The sequence below is a fragment of the Triturus cristatus genome, chromosome 3_1 (assembly GCF_964204655.1).
Source record: "Triturus cristatus chromosome 3_1, aTriCri1.1, whole genome shotgun sequence".
Lineage (NCBI taxonomy): Eukaryota > Metazoa > Chordata > Amphibia > Caudata > Salamandridae > Triturus > Triturus cristatus.
The window spans coordinates 746,744,765-746,762,405 of NC_140583.1; the positions used below are offsets into that span (position 1 = coordinate 746,744,765).

General features: G+C 43.8%; 1 pseudogene; it reads right to left on the reverse strand.

The window, feature by feature from the left end:
* Positions 1 to 13,837: 13,837 nt before the first annotated feature.
* LOC146860909 (GTP-binding nuclear protein Ran-like) lies at positions 13,838 to 16,812 on the reverse strand (annotated as a pseudogene).
* Between the last annotated feature and the right edge of the window lie 829 nt (positions 16,813 to 17,641).

Below are 17,641 nucleotides of genomic sequence, written 5' to 3' on the forward strand. Positions count from 1 at the left end.
GCAGCGGGCCGCTCCAACGTTATCTTGGGGGCATCTTCGTGTTCTAGAGCCCACGAGGCTCCCACGCTGTTTTGGGGGCATTATTCTTCAAGAGACCAGAGAAGGCTCCAACAAAGGGGGCATACTGGTTTTAGAGAGGCTCCAACGTGTGACATATATATGTTTTGAAAGGCGCAGTGGTGCCCAGGCTCATTTCCACAGCTGCCCAGCACTTAGTGGGCAGCCGCAACGTTTAGGTTGTGGCCCTTTGCGCTTTGCCTTGACTGCATGCGCAGTCCAGCCCTGACTCTATGGACAAAGGGGCGTTTGAGCCCCTGAGAGGCCAAGTTGGCCTGGGGACAGTTTCCCTGTGTTGTGCCCTCCCCTAGGGTGCATGTTTATTTTAACATGTATACTTTTCCGCAATGTGCACTGCCTTTATGCTGTTTTCACTCCTAAACTGTGTTTATGCCTAGGAGATTGTTTGGCTAGTAGAAATTATGCTAGTGTGTTCATGGTTCCCTGCGTAATATTTTCCTAAGGTAGTTAGGGTTGCGTAGGTGGTACTTACCTGTTACCAGTGGTTACTGGTTGTGCGCTACATTTATTATTTGTTCTACCTTTCTACATTAAAAAATTTGGTGATTTGTGATAATTCTGACAGTGGTCCATGTGGCCCTGTCTGGTGTAAATAGTCCCCTGTAAATTCCGCCCAGTGCCAGTTGGCACAGTGTAAATTGTGTGAATACTATCTAATGTGTTTTGGTATAATACAAAGGCTATTTTTATACATAACCTTGTGTGGAGTTTCTTTAGTGGTGGGCCTTGGGTGTTGTTGCTGGGTGCGCGCGCAAACGCTTTACACATTGCCTCCGAGATAAGCCTGACTGCTCGTGCCAAGCTACCAAGGGGGTGAGCAGGGGTTATCTTTGGCGTGTAACTCCCCAGCCCTGACTAGAGTGGTGGTTTCTGCCTGGCTTTGGCGCAAGCCCTAGCCAACCAGAAATCCCATTTCTAACAGCTATCCTGCCACAGCTAATACCAACACTAATAATACAGCTGCTACAGTTTCAATGAATACTACTCTCTCTTCTAGAAAACAAAGTCCCACCACTAAAACACACTCTCTAGATTGACTACTAATAAATGCTCAATCACTTTCTAAAAACAAGTGCCACATCTATACCCTGCTCATTGACACACAATCAGACTTACTCTCATAACTAAATCAGAGTTAGGAGATGACATGGCACTAAGGTATAGATTGTCCAAGCATCCAAGTGTCCGAGAAAATCATTTAAGAACTTGGCCCTTGGTCCTGGGCGACCGAAGAATGGGAAAACTTAAAGATCCGCTCTTTCAGCTAAAAAGTCTGCATCTAGAAGATCCATGACTGACTATGCTCGAGCAGTGGGAGTTATTCAGAAAGAGATAGAACTTGCGGAGAGGTGTCTGTCCTTCCCCTGAGACTCCAGTGTACCATCGCAAGAACTGATTCATCAACAGCTGCCCTGTTCAAGCAATGCACATACCCTCCCCAGATCTCCGGTGTATTAATCTCAAAGTCAGCCAGTCGAGTTGTTGCCCCGTCCCAATACCCTGCAGCACAGTCCAAGGGACACTATTTTTCTCCCAGGCCTGCCCCAGCTGTGAAGCAAAGAAAGAAAGCTGCAAAGTTTAGACTGTGCGAAGCCTGGGACAGTGCTCTTCCACTATTTGTTCAGGTTTCACAGGGCTCCCAAGTCTCACAAGCATCTTAAGATTCAGATTTCCATGGTGGGGCAGACATAACCGAACTTCTCAGCACCAAGCTCAGCACTTTATTAGATTTTAAACTTAATTGTTCCTTTGAATGATTCAACATCATTGGCCTTAAGCTGGGTATTTTGATGGGAACTAGATCGGGGTCTGGGGAGTTGCATGTGGCACAGCCCTTAGTTCAGACTTGGTGACTCTAGCAGCTGTGCTAGTTTCTTCAGTTGACACAGCAGCTTACTTAGAGCCTGCTAAAACTGTAATCATAGCCAAACCTACCCTTTTGTGTCCTTAATCTGTGCTTATCAAGTAGGTATCAGGGGTGTCAGTTGTACCAGTAGGGCTTTAGAGCAATCGACTAGGCAATTTTGCCAGGGAAGGTGTGATTGGATGGGAAACAAGTGCACAGGTGTTGATGGAAGGTGAGCTCTGAGTACTGAAGGAGGGGCCATGAAATAACGATGTTCAATCTGGGGTAACCCTGCAGGTTCCTCCTGCCATTGTGTTAGAGTCTGTCCCTATTCAAAGACAAAGGAATGGTTACAATCAAACTCAGGGTAAAAACTAATTTGTGTGAGAAGAGTGGACTGGGTGGGATATGACCATCAGTGTTCAAAAGGGTACTGTATGGTGATCCACTTTAAAAAGTCTGTGGTTGTGCATTATTAGTCTAGATTACATGGGAGAATTAAGGGCCATCTGTAGAAATCAAAACCTTCTCAGGGGCTTCACTGATACACCTGGTCCTTTTAAACCAACAAAGAAGAGATTGGCACAGAAGCTGTAATATAAAAGACATCTTTTTATTTAACCTCTAAAGAGGGAAAAAATGTGTCACACAGCATTCTCAAATCACTGTCTGAGACATTTTCTAAGGAGTACAGAGAACAGGGGCATTATATACCCACACAGGGGCTGAAAAAAGGCAGTACAAGTACACATGAGAAGAGTTATGCACATAGATGGTCATACAGAAACTGCACAGTCAACAAGTAGGAAGAGAAATAAGTTGCTGACATCAGTTAGAACAGCCTGACAGTTCTATACTAGGAACAGGTGCACTCTACTAGCTAAGCACATCTGAGCATGTGCAAGACTCTGGGAGAGGGAAACAGCAAATGGCCAGCACATAGCTAACTAAAATGGCTGCCAAGTACAAAATGGCTTTCAGCTCATGCTAAGAGATTAATGCAATCTTCAACACATCCATTGGGCCTTTCTACCACTCAAAAACTTTGATCCGGACCCCTATCACCACCATTCCCCAACCCCAGAACCATATGGTTAATGTCCAGGTAATAAACTGTTTTGCTGTGTTGAATTCCGTGACAAATATAGATTGACTTTCCCATTGAAATGATGGAGCAGCCCCAACATCCCATTTAACTTTCGCTGGTGCTGTGATCCCATTACCTCCTATGCTCTGCAGGGACGCTTTGATTCCAGGGGCCACATCATGTACTGTAAGTCCTATAAGCCCTCTTCCACCCCGTCATTCCAATGACAAGCCGAGGCTTAAAATTATGCTCTGGAACATTGCAGGTATTTGATCTATGCTAAATAATCCAGACTGGATTAGTTTAGTTTCTGAATACAACCTAGACCTTTGCCAGGAAACCTGGTCGGTGGAGAAGTTTGTAGTTGATAGTTTCCCCTCCTTTTTTCTTACCAGCAATTCCATCTCCATTTGGGAGGGCAAAGGTTGGCTTGGCTCTACTTATCTCGGTTGCAAAAGTAGAGGTTATTAGTCCTTCAAAATGGTACCAAGATTTACTCTTATCCTATAGTAGTTAATTTTAACTTTTGGTTCTTTACTTTTAATATAATATTTTTGATCACAGGACCACATCAGTGGTGGAGTAGCTTGAGATCTCATCACATCTTTTAGTAAAACATCAACGATGTACCCTCCCATTATTTGGGCAGGAGATTATAATAACTCCCTATGAAAGTTTGTGGTCTATCTCTGGGAAATGAGGATATCACTCATTTTGACCATTCCCCCTCTGTGAACACATTGAACAATTTGATCTTAAAAATAGAGGTTGACGGAACGCACAGAATTAAACTCCACGGAATTCAGCAGAGTTACATAGAAACTCTGCAAGATTCCAAGGAGTTCTGCCAACGGGTGGAAATAGGCATGTCGTGCTGGTCTCCAAGAGCAGATTCCTCGCTGAAAATCAGTGTAAATGGCCATGCTCCAGTGGGGGTAGCTAGTCGAGTTGATTTTGCTGCCGCTCAAGTAGATTTTCTACTTGACACGCAGCCTTCTGACCACTAGCGGTCAGGATCGACCATCACTGTCTGCTTTAGAAAAATCTCACCAGATGTCCTCTTAATCATGCTAGAGGCTGTCAAATCTCGCTTGCACTCACCCTCAGCATTCTGGAGTCAGGCGCAAGAAAAAATTCCACCACACGGCAACTGGCAGAATTTGGCCGGAACTACACATTAAAAGAGTAACATAGAGTCGCCAAAATTCCTCCAATTCCAACGGCAAATGAAGTATTTCACGCACCCCTACTTAAAAAGTAACCTGGTTTTTGCACAACACTTGGGTGCTTCATACAATCTCCATATACCACATTTTTATGGGAATGTGGCTGCCAGTACAATGGATTTTATCTTGTTATCAAAAAGTTTAGTGCCATTGTTCTCTGAGTTTGAAATTCACATTATATCTAGAATCATGTATGGTCGGATAGAAGGCTGATGGGGACCATACTCATCCAAATAATAATAAAGGATTAAGTGTTAAATTGGCTCTTGTGGAACCTTCAGCATTCCTCCCTGCTGTAGTTAAATCTTGTGCTTCTGAGTTCAGTGTATGTTTGGCCCTAACCGTGGACGCAGGCTCTATGTTAAATTGTTTTAATACTTTGTGCAAGGCTATTTTGAGTAAACTAGTGCAAAAAAGGAGGCAGGAGGTGCCAGTCAGTGTAGATGGTTTGATAAGGCTTGTTCCACAGCTCATAAATCTTTCAGAAATGCACTGAAGGCAAATCTTAGGCGTTCTAAGGTAGTGAAGTCTGCCTGGCATGCTTGCAAACTAACGTTAGAATCTTGGGAAGATGAAATCAGATGCAAAGCATGGCAGGCATCTTGAAGCGGCCTGGGCTGCACAGGACAGTAAGAGTTTCTGGGAGTTTGTGACTAGGCCCTTCTTCTCCAATTATGAAATGCTGACATTTGGGCCACATATCAGTGCCGATAGGATAGAGAACCACATTCAAAAGCTCACAGGAGATGCGTTTGCTCTATTTTACTCTATACTACTGACGAGATCGTTCAAGCTATAACCATGAGCGCCACTTGTAAGACCATGGGCCCGGATGGTGTACCGAAAGACATCTTTAAATATAAAAATGACAAACATACTTTTAGATATTATTAGAGGGTTCTTGGAAAGAGGCTTTCATTGTCCCGATCTTTAATAAGGGAGACAAAGAGCAACCTTCCTTTTACTACCCTATTTCTTTGCACGACTCACAATTATTAGGATGAGTCCTATTGTACTGGCAGGAAGCTTGGCTGCTGAAAACAATGTCCTTTTGGACGTCCAGTTTGGCTTTCTCTATGGTGTGGGAATGGTTGCACAGTGCCTCTATCCCTTATTATAGCGAAGTACGCCAAGGCTAAGAGAAGTGCTGTCAATATGGGTTTTATGGACCTCTCCTGTACCTTCGACACTGTCAACCGAACAAAACTATGGTGAATGCTGACGAGTTTGGGGATTGAGCAGGCTTTGTTTTATCTTCTTTGTGACCTTCACTGGGATACTTCTATCAAAAACGAATTAAATCAAGATGGAGAATGCACACCCCATATCAGGTCATTTTGGGTCATACGTCAAAGGTGCATTCTGGCCTCTTTCCATTTTTTACTTTACATCAATGGCTTAGAGCCCATTTTAGCTCTCAATGATAAGGATATGTCGCGAATCGAAACACATGCAATTCCAGTCCTTCTATATGCAGATGAGGAGGTACTGTTTTGAGAAAACAGCAAATGCGGGCCCTAATTGCTTCTTTTCTGGAAAATTAAATAGTGCCACAGAATGTCCCGCCGCATGCTCACAGGCGGCAGGCCCGAATTCTTTCTTTTTAAAACAAAAAATAGTGCCCCAGCGGAAATCATGGACGGTCTGCATAGAGGGATGGTGCAGGCATGTCTGTGTCCATGTTAGCTGTGATCTGCTGCAATTAGGGAAAAGTGACTATGTCCACGTCACTTGCATCTGTCACAATCAGGAATTTGGGACTTTGTCCAGGCCAATGGTCATCTGGGGGGAGGAGAAAAGTGTCTGCATCATTTGGATTTCTGTCAGAGGAAGGGTTATGCCTGGGTAAGGGAGATTTGGGCGAATGTGATTTGCCCTGGATAGGGAAATTTGACAGAATGCCTGTGCACACTTCAAGTGTCACAAGCCAGATATAGGAATATTCGGGGACTGACTATAACTTCACAGGCAAATAAACTATTAAAAGAAGGTGCCTGTACACACACCCGGGAGGGCGGGGGCTGCCCACTTCAGTGATGTCCTGTCATGTGTAGGGAGATGTGGACTTTGTGTGGCGATTCCTGTCGACTCGTGATCTGCTAGGGCAAGGGAGATTTTGTTTGGGTAGAGAACATATGGTATGTACATGCAAGCGAAGGGAGAAGAGTGGGTTGGGATCACGAAAGGTGGATGTTAACAGCCTGCAAAAAGCCTCCATATCACACGGGTTAGCAAACAAAAACTACATTGCATAACCCAGAAACGCCAATGCAGAATATGCTGAGATTATGGGAGTGCTGCAACACTTGAAAGTCTGAGTTTCTAACTATTTATCCATACATGCACATATGGGACTTTGTAGAATACAAATTATATCTCTTTATTATTTTTCACATACAAGTATACCTTTCTATGTAGTTATGTATCTATATATTTATTACTGCACACAAAAATAAAATGGAATATAATAAACCTTTAACTCTCTCTAATGCACCACTCTTTGCATCATCCTATATCTCTCATTATATCATCTACCTCCCCTCTCTGACTCATCCCAAACTTCATTGCACTACTATGATCTACTTGATAACCCTTTCTAGACTCTTCCCTCCTCTATCCCTCTTGACTTATCCCAAAACTCATTTTACTACTATGATCTCCTCAATAACACTTTCCACCCTTGTCTCTTCTCAATCCTTCCTGTATCCAATTCAATCCAACTAACCGACTCACATGTCTACCACTCTAATTATCAACTTATATTTCCCTAAACCAATCCACCAATAATCCAATTTGGGTTCTGTAATAGCGTGCTACTTCGCCGAAAAGCACTTTAATGCCTCATCAAGTAAGCGCCATATCAATACAATTGGTATAAAGTCACCCTTTCCCCTTTGCGACTAATGCTGTTGCTACTGCAAGCTAATTTTTCACGCATATTGAGACTCCCCCTGATGCATAGCCTCCTGCCGGTTATCTGGTCGCAGGTGATTAAAAGACCGCAAAGTTGGACCAAGAGGATTAGTCTAGAACCCATGTTTCTTGAAATGACGCAATGTCAGTTGATCTTAATTGCCGTTTCTTCTTTTTTAGGTCTCGCGAGCCAAAGGCTCGAAGAGACATTTTATATGTGGGCTTCTCAAAGTGCTGCCGTGGCCTAAAGCTACAGTGCACGTGAACGTGCACGCGCGCAGCGCCATGTGTCTTTCTGCTTGCTTGATCGCACATCGCACACCACTCGCCTGCCAGCCTGCTTTCGCTTTTGCGCCTCAGTCACTCAGCCTCTATCCCTTGTGTGTGCTGCGTCCCCTTCGCATCCCTCTTCCTTGCTCTCTGTATTGCCCCAGGTTCATTTACTCCAGCCCCCACCCTTACCTGTCCTGCTTAGCTTATTTTAAGCCCCCCTCCCCCCTGGCTCCTCCCTTTCTCTCTTGTCTCTCACTGCTTCCTATCTATCGGCAACGTTCACTTGATCTTCCATCAGGTCCCTCCGTTCCTCATCTGCCCCTGGAAGTCGACGCTGTCTCGCTGCACTGCGCGATTCCCCTACACAGCCTTCCCGAGGAGAGTCCGATCCACCCATGCACACTGCCCCCCCTCCAGCTCGATCGTCCTCCCACGCAGCCCCTTCGTGGCTTGTTCTCTCTGATACACAAACACAGGGACTGGGTGTATCTTTGTTACGTTCTCTCTTACCTATCTTTCTCTCTAACGCACACACACGTCCTCACTCTCATTTTCTGTCTTTTTCTCTCTGACACATACTCTGTCTTTTCTTTCTCTCCTTGTTGACAGTGGAGCGTAGCATTATGGGACAGGTAGTTTTACTGTTTTTTTTAACGGCATGTTGTGCCCCGTCCCAGAATGAAAATTGTTAATTGAGTAAAAGGCTGCTATAACAGTGGGTGTCACACTTTCAAACAAGGAAATGGTTTTACTGGCAAAAAGCATGTGGCTCTTTTAGAAACATTTCTTTTTTTTTTTTTTACAATAGCGATTGCGAAACGATCGCTTTCAGTGCCGCTTGTTGTGTGTTTGCTAAGTAGACCGACCTCAGTCACAATTAATTCCTTTTTAGCAGGGATGGGGGAGTGCGGCAGTCACTGGGTGCCCATGGCTCCTCAGTGAGGGGAGGTGGGCACAGCGTCGATGCTCAGGAAGCTGATTGTGTACGTCTTCTCCTTCCTGTCTGCGCCTGACTGACTTCATGCCTCGGCCGCCTGTTCACAGTGGCAGGACTATCTCCTCTAACTAGCGCTTTGGCCCGAACTTCAGCTCAGGTACCCCCAGCCCTGCTTAAAGGTATTGTGATTGAGGTCGGTTTGAAAACACGGAAAATGTAATTCCTAGAGGCTGGTTTCAGTATTATTTTTTTTAATAGCACGAACTTCACCCGAAGGTATCAGGTATCAGAGCGCTATACATCAGCACCAGTTGCGCTTCACAAGGACACATTCTAATTTGCCTTCCTCTTTGAAGTCTGTTTCTGTGTCTTGACTTACCTATGCAGGATGTTGGTTCGGCGTCTTGCAGCCTCACATAGCGCCACCCTAGGCTCTCACTGTGCTTGCTAGTTTTACCAGCTAAAAGAGGCTGTCTATCACTAAGTATATGCACACAGGTCGGTAGCACAATGGCAGACAAGTTAAAGTCAGGCAATGCGTTGCTTTAGTTCCTTATTAACACTTATGGTCGGCACCTATTTTAGTTTTGGTTGCCAACTTGCTGGCTTCAGTTTTGGGCATGCAATAATTGTGTTGTTTTGTTGCATGCTCGTAATTCTTAATCTGGTCCCCATTTGAAATCCGAGCTAAAGGCGCAGTTGGCTCTCTGGGTGCATGTATTGGAAGTGTGGAGAGTTATCAAAGCATGCCAATCACAGACAGAAATGCTTGCCTTGTTAACAGTACGATGGTAAATCAAGATTCGTGAGTTACCACTAGAAATTATCACATTGCGTATGCCACAATTCTACCACTACTATCCCATGTGCAGTAACATCCCATGTGTTAGTTTGCCTAGTTTAAATCTGTCCAACGAACCCTAAAACTGACTAAAGTACCACTTAAACACGACCGAAAAGCAGGTGGTGAACACTTGCATTATTAAAACCAACAGACACTGCCCACGTCACATGCAGCAACATTTTGCCAATTAGGAAGTTCAGGATAAGTGAGAAGTCACAATTGTCTCTCTAGCGACGCAGTGTATATTCTCACAAGATTATAATGTATGATAATGCAGACACTGTATGCTAAAGCATGCAGTAAAACGGCTGCAGTGTTACCACTTCTTTCCACTCACATTTTATAACGTCCCTTGCAGACCTTATAAATACAGCAGCACCTGAATGCTCCAGTGTTATCACCTTGTGGGGTCTTTCTTTCCAGAAAGATCAGTTTCTATATGCAAGGGTCCACTGACCACGTTGTGTGTCATGCTTCATACAAAACACCACATCGCCACACCTGCCCACCGTTCGCTTTCTGGAAGCTCATTTAGCCTCTTTCCTGCTTTCGAGGAACTGCGTGCAGACCCCCTCCCCTATTTGATCCCCGCATCCCAAACACATATAACCAAAGCTTTAAACACCATCCGAAATGCCCTCTTAAATATCAGAAATTGCAACGGTCGACATTTGAATACAAGTGTATATGTGAGATAGGATGCATGTAACAGCAATGCAATAAATTCTTTTTAAAGCCGTTTTTACCACAAGCCATTTTACATATGAAATTCCAAACATGATCCTTGATATCTTGAGGTCTCAGCTGTTGGAATATTATATGTCGATGTGTACATTCCAGTCATTCATAGCAGCATTCAAAATGTACTTCACAAGAAATAGCTAGATAAAAAAAATATACATATTCCTTCTTTAGCCAAGAAGCACTTCCTCTGTTTCCCACGTGCTGTGTTTAAACTTGATTGCTTCGCAGTGACGTAACAAGAGGCACCTGAGCAGTAATGCAGGCAAGGTTCGATGGTAGCAGGGGTGTGATGCAGGCCCTTATGGTGCCAACACCATTCAGAAGGCCCTTTCAACACAAGGCCTGGGAATATACATGACATATGAGAGGCAGGGAGTCCCCGACATTTCGTTTTACGCCAGTGGCTGGTAGAGCCCCCACACGCAGTTCCAAAGCAGGCAGTTCTGGCCATTCATTACGCCATCTCTTCGTCTGTGCCCGGCGATTTAACCCAATTTCTGTCCCTTAATCATCGCTTCTTTCCTCTTATGTATATCACAACCTATTTTTTTTTGTGGCTCAATCTGTTCTCGTCTGTCCCTACCTGGTCCTATGCACACTGTTTTTTTCCCATCCGTGCCTGAGACTGTTTCCCTCACAGGCTAACCACTTCTACACATCACCGCCGCTCTCCTTTTCTAAAACGTCTCGCTCCCCGGAACTTTTTCACTGACTGTCAAAAGGAAAAGAAATTGAAAGTGTCTGGTAGAATAAGGCAATGGACTAGATTACGTATGAGGAGAGCATGCCCCTCGTCACCCTGTCTCTCCGGCATTATATCCCATCGAGACTGTCAGCTGTCACTCCCCCACGACACCCCTCAGCTTATCTGTTTATAAAAGCGTCTGCGAGAAGGGACAGCAGGTGCGTGCGTCTGTGTAATCGCGCGCACTTTACCCATGATCACCCGCGGAGGGCGCGCGCGACTCGCTCAAACAAAACGGCTTGATGTATTAACTTTTCCATTGTGTGTGACTACTGACCGCGGCGCGGGTTCAAATCCCAGGATAGTTTTAGGCAATGAGCCCTGTCTGCTAGGGGTGGCTGCTTGGTGGGTCTGATGGAAAATGTTGGCCACTCGTAAAAATGTAGGTCACAGGGTCGAAATGAGAGCACAAGTTAATATTTACCGATCTGCTGCATACTGCTGCATTACTCACTGCTGCATGCTGCACAACACTGCTGCACGCCGCACACTGCTGCACGCCGCTGCACGCCACACAGTGCTGCATGCCTCACACTGCTACACGAAACACTGCTGCACGCCACACGCTGCTGCACGCCGCACACTGCTGCACGCCGCACACTGCTGCACGTCACACACTGCTGCACACCGCACACTGCTGCACGCCGCACACTGCTGCATGCCTCACACTGCTGCACGCCTCACACTGCTGCACGCCGCACACTGCTGCACGCCGCACACTGCTGCACTCCACACACTGCTTTTATGCGAGTTTATGCTACTGACATTGTAAATGACAATGCCTTTTATTTGTTATAAAACCAAAACATAAATAAAAGGCATTGTAATTTTACAATGCCAATAGCTCAAACTCTTATTAATGCGAGACCTATTGCATTGCAAATGCTTGTTTTACTTCTGAATCAGCTAGTCCTATGAAATTCCATGAGCATACTACTAAGACGGCCTGATGCTTTCGGATCTGGCCATTAGGTCCAGGCATTTAAAGCCCGTGGTAACCAGGCTCAGTCCATTCTTTTCAGTTGCTGGGCTGCGCAAGGATGCCATTTTCTAGGGTAACTTGTGCTGCAGGTCAGGTCCCTAAAGATATTCATGGGGTCTGACTACGCTTTTAGCCCATAGACCCCCATTGATTCGTGTACATGCTCTGATTACTACTGGCTTTGAAGTGCACTCCTGGTGGTTGTGCAAATTGGGTGACTATTGCTCATAAATATTGCCAGAAACGCAATTGCTTTAAATCATTTTTATTCCTCACTGGTCCTGATGGGCTTGATTTTCCTCCAGCGCTTCAATAGGGTTGCGGCTAGAGAGAATTATTTCTGAGTGTTCATTTATCTTTCCCCTCACCGAGGGCAGAAAGACAACTAATTCAATGTCTTTTGAGCAAATTGCTTCCCTTTCAGCCAGGAGTGGTCGCACACAATTTTAGGGTGTTCCATCTATTAAATGGATCCCAGTTACCCCTTGAAGTATATTCAGGATATAGGACGATAGGAAGAGGTGTGGCGCCGCAGCCAGGGTGACTGACTCCGGAATCTGGGGATCATGGTTTGATTCCGGGCGCCGTTGGCAGATTAGCCCAGCACCATGTGACTCTGGGCAATAGCTTGCTTAATCTTCCCGACGGCCTCCAGTGCCTAGAGACCCTTACCGGTGATTGTTCGTGCTTTACAAATGTGGATTATTATTATTATCTTATTACTGTCACTTGGTTTATTGCAGCTCTTGTTGCTCTGGCATTTGCCAGTGGAAGTTTCCGCTGTCACTCTCCTCTTGAATTGGCCTCATTGGCAGCTTGCTCGTTTTCTGAGGCTTCGCTAGGTTGTTCGTTGTCCTTCTTCCCAAGTTTGCTGCTGCACACCTGGAGCACTGTCTCCTGGGTTGATTGTGTTTCCGCATCCATATACCCGATCTTCATGGTTTGTAGATGAATTTGTCCTGCCAGGATCGAAAAGTGCTGTTGGGTCAGAGGTGAGGAGCAGAGGTGGTGTTGGGGTCCCCACTGACTTCTTGTTTCGGGGATTTTTAAGAGCCTGCCCCCTGGGTTGCTGTGGTGTTGGCAATGATTCGTGAGGTGGAGATGGATATTGTCCTCCAATGTGGTCTCCATCTATGTTGCTTCTGTGGCTAGATTGATACACTCCGTTTTCGATATTGCTGACAGTTCCTTGGGGGCCTGTTTTGAGTACGTATTGGTGTTTTTTTTATTTTTATCTTAGGCCCATGATTAAATTTCGCATTAGGGTCTCTAAGCCTTCGAGAAGCTGTATAGAAATGTTTTCCCTCCACTTTTGTTCAGTTTGTTCAGTCTTTTCTTCTTTTTCCTAGACAATGGTTGCTCTTGGTCCACTTTATCCCATTGTTTGAGTCGCTTCAAGAAGTGTCCATGCCGATTTCACTGATCCCTAATGCCCGTGTATGAGCCATCATTGGCTGATTATTAGGAGAGAGTTGGCTTCCCCTCCTTGTCAGCCTCTGGCATATCTTGTTTGAAATTGTCTATTGCCTGGGGTTTCTGGTTTTATCCTGATCTTTTGGCATCTTGCTACTCGGGTGTTGGAGCTGCTCCCTTAGGGTTCTTGTTTTTGCTGACTCTTTTTTTACTTCATCAATCAAGTTAGCCATTATGACTGGAAGAGAAGAAAGATTCTCCTTTAGGGGGCTGCATGGACAGGATATGCGCTCTTAATAGCTACCTCCCAGGATCTCAGTATTAATTGGTTAAGGTGGTCTAGTTTTCCATAAATTTTCGTAATTAGACAGCTATGACTTGTAGCACTGTCATTTGTATGTCTAGTTTGAAATAGATCTTTATTATTGTTTAATCGAAAAGGAACAGGAAACGACAATAACAGGGTTTCCCACCGAATGTGATGTGACTGTAGTAGTATTTAAATTCGATTTGGAAAGTGAGGGATAAAGTAATCCAAAACAGCTAAATACGCTGATCCAAGATATGAAGGAATTAATGTTCACTGCCATTTTCACTCCAAAGGCCATTCATCTCTTTCCATAACCCAAAGACGTAAGCACATGTTCTGCTCAGTTTGATAATAAAGTGGCAAACACCTGCACCATCGACGTCACAGGACTGTTGCCTATAAAACTATACATGTGAGGCTGGCCTCCAGCTTCACTCTTTCACAGATCATCATCCTCATCTGGCAATGCAGTGGTTTGGGCAATCTGTATATCATGGTTTCAATGTGCTGCCAATGCTGGGCCCATAACAACTTCAAGTGGTGCACAAGCAGGCATTGTTACAAATTTGAAATTGGGATCGCCGATGAGCCTTCTTTTAAGCCAATGGAAGGGATTCTCAAATTCGTGTTTACTTTTTGCAGAAATATCATAGTTTTGGAGGTTCTTCTTCCTGTTGAAGACTATGTTATGGTAAAACATACTTATATAGCACACGCACACCACATGGTTTCTTGGCGCTACGGTCTAGGGGGTCCTGCCACTAAGTGATTCATTCATTGGCCTGGTGGAATAACCAGGGGGCATATTATCAAGAAGGGCGTTAAAATTATCGCCGCTTTAGCGGCAGGAAACTGCCGCTAAAGCGGCGATAATGGGCTTGATAATATGCCCTGGGGAATTCCAATAGAAGCCCATGTTCTCGTGTGAACCTGGGCTTCTATTGGAATTCTCAATTGCATATTTTCAAGCCCATTGTTGGAGCTTTAGTGGCAGTTTCCTGCCTCTAAAGCGGCGATAATTTTAACGCCCTTCTTGATAATATGCCCCCAGGTTTTTAGTAGTTTCCTAAATTGAGAATAAGATGTCATGGATCTGATGTTCATAGGAAGAGAGTTCCAAAATTGAGGGGCCAGGACAGCAAATCTGAGTCCTCCTAATTTCTTGATTTGAAGGAGGGAGTAGCCAAGAGGTTACGGTGGAAAGACTTAAGATCTCGAGTGGGAACATATCTCTGAACCTGAGTAAATAGGAATTCTTGGCAATTGCCATGGAGAGCTTAAAAGATGAGACATCCCGTCTTGAATGCAGTGCCTTTTGGCTACAGGGAGCCAATGTAATTTCTTCATTAGTGGGTAACATGACGCCATCTCGGCTGACCAAAGATTAATCTTGCGTGCTGGTTTTGCACCAGTTGCAGTCTTTTTGATAGATATGCCGGTAGGCCAAAGTAAAGTGAGTTGGCGTAGTTAACATGAGAGATGACTAAGGCTAAGACAACCTGAGTAAGGGCTTCAGGAGTGAGAAGTCTGCTGATCTTCCGGAGTTGAAAGAAACAATTAGAGACCACCCTCCCAATCTAGGATTTCATGGACAGATCACAGTCAATTGTAATGCCAAGGCGTTTGGTAGATCTTGAGGGTAGGGGTGGGTTTCCCAGCTCAATTAGCCAAAAGTCCAAATTCCAAGAGTTTAGAGGCTCCCCAATTAAGATCAGTTCCGTTTTCTCGGGATTTTATTTTAGGTGATTACTGTTCATCCAGCTACTTATATGTTGCGTGGTTGTTTGAAAATTAGTGATGAAGGCGGCAGACTTATCGATGGTAAAGATCATTTGTAGATCATCAGCATAGTTGAAAGTGCATACCTTCTTTTTACCTAATGATTGAATTAAAGGAAATAAGTACAGATTGAAAAGGTGCGGAGACAGGGAAGATACCTGTGGCACACCACATGTCAATTTGACTTTAGAGGCAGTGAATTGTAAAAGACGTACGGATTGAGAACAGTCATCTAAAAAAGACGTGAGCCACTTAAGGGCCAGACCCCGGATCCTTGCTTCCCTGACTCGGTCCACCAGAAGTTCATGGTCAATCATGTTGAAGTCAGCAGAGAGATAGAGAAGCACCAGGGCCCGAGTGGTGCCCTTATCTGCCTCTTTCCTTAGTTCATCTTGTACAGTCAGGATAACTGTCTCTGTTGAGTGGGAAGGTCGAAAGCCTGATGGGGGTCAAGAAAATCGGACTGTTCGATGAAAGAGCAGAGACAATTAGCAACATATGCTTCCAAAACCTTGTCTAAAAAGGGGAGCAAAGAAATGGGACTATGGACTTTGGGCCATATGTAGGTAAATTACATTTACCGATTCTTAAATACCGAATTTTACCGATTGGGTATTTATGAATCGGTAAATGTAATGTAGGTAAAAAAATACCGATTCGGTAAGTGTCGGTATTTTAGAATCGGTATTTACCGATTCGGTAATGGTAACCTGTATCTCATTGATTCCTATGGGCCACAAGGCCCATAGGAATCAATGGGAAGCCAGTTACCATTACCGAATCGGTAAATACCGAATCGGTAATGGGGGGAGCTCAATCAAGGGTGGCAGGGTGTCACATTGACACCCTGTTGCACCCCTGATTCCTGCATGTGTGCACATGTGGCACACATACATGCCCTGAGGGCATGTGTGTCTGCCACATTGCACACATCTAAGGGCCAAAAAATGCATTACCTGAGTCATTCGTCATTTACCACCAACTTTCAGTTGGTGGTAAATAACGAATCCCCACACCCACCACACACTCCCCCTACATCTCATTTCTGTATTCGGTATTTACCGAATCGGTAAAATTACCGATTCGGTAATTTTACCGATTCGGTAAATTACCGAATACAGAAATGATCCCCCTACACATCAAAAGCCTAAATACCGGTCGGTAACGGTATATTTACCGAAAATCGGCCGTTACCGACCGGTATTGGGCTACCTACATATGGCCCTAAGTCTTTACTTTCCTGTCTTTAATATCCACTTTGTTGCCACACAACAGAATGAGGATGTTTCCGCACACTTGTACCAAATCTTGATGACAATTGCTGACATTTTTGTATGTGACTCTTGAGGTGAAGTCAAAGATGATAATCGCACACTGAGCGTGAATATAATAGCCATCTCAAAAGCCGCCAAATTTCTCCTTCCCAGAGGTGTCCCAAATGTTGAATTTTATAGGACCTTGGTTTGTATTGAAAACCAGGGGATGGACTTCAACACCACAACCCCAATGCGTGGCAAAATATTTCTTTTTAAATTCGCCTGTCAAGTGGTGCTTCACAAAGGTGCTCATGCCAGTGCCACCTTCCCTGACTAAAACAAGGCTGAACTGGACCTGGGGATCTCCCTGGAAACCCATGGTGTGCAGAGATCTTCCAGACGAGTCTGTCTTGTTTATCAGTATGCAATATCATTGCTTGCACCATGATGGCCGGTTGTATGACATAATTTCGACAGACAGAAAATCGACCTACAAATATATCGCAACAAAAATATCGATGTCAAGAATATCGACATCCTATCTACAACATGGTAAGTACAAAAATATCGAAAATTAAATATCGATGTCAAAAATATGGTTATTAAAAATATAGTTTTTCTTTTACTTTAAAAATATATGTAAAATAAACCAAATTATACTTAGAAATTAAATAAACATAATTAAATATATTGTATAATATTTTAAATGTATAATTAATATATATAATTTAATAAAACTTTAATTAAACATATACATATAATATATATTATATATACTTACTTAATAATTAATTGTAATAATAATTTCTGTAACGTATAAATTATTAAATGTTTTTAAAAATTACCAATACATCTATACAGATAAAACAATAACATTAATACATATTTAATAATTACATCTATCAAATAATAATCAATATTTGTAATGTGAATAATTTTTATTATTAATGATATATTACAATAGCTAAAATAATACAAAACATATTAAATATCAGACACAATAAAACTACTAGTCCAACTGCAACAAAAACAACAGTAAGGAAAATGTTGGATAGCGTAGGGGTAAAAATTACTATTCCAACTCCAAAGAGTGCAACAGTAGGGAAAGCGTTGGATAGCGTAGGGTTAAAATTACTATTCCATCTCCAGAGAGTGCAACAGTAGGGAAAGTGTTGGATAGCGTAAGGGTAAAAATTACTATTCCCACT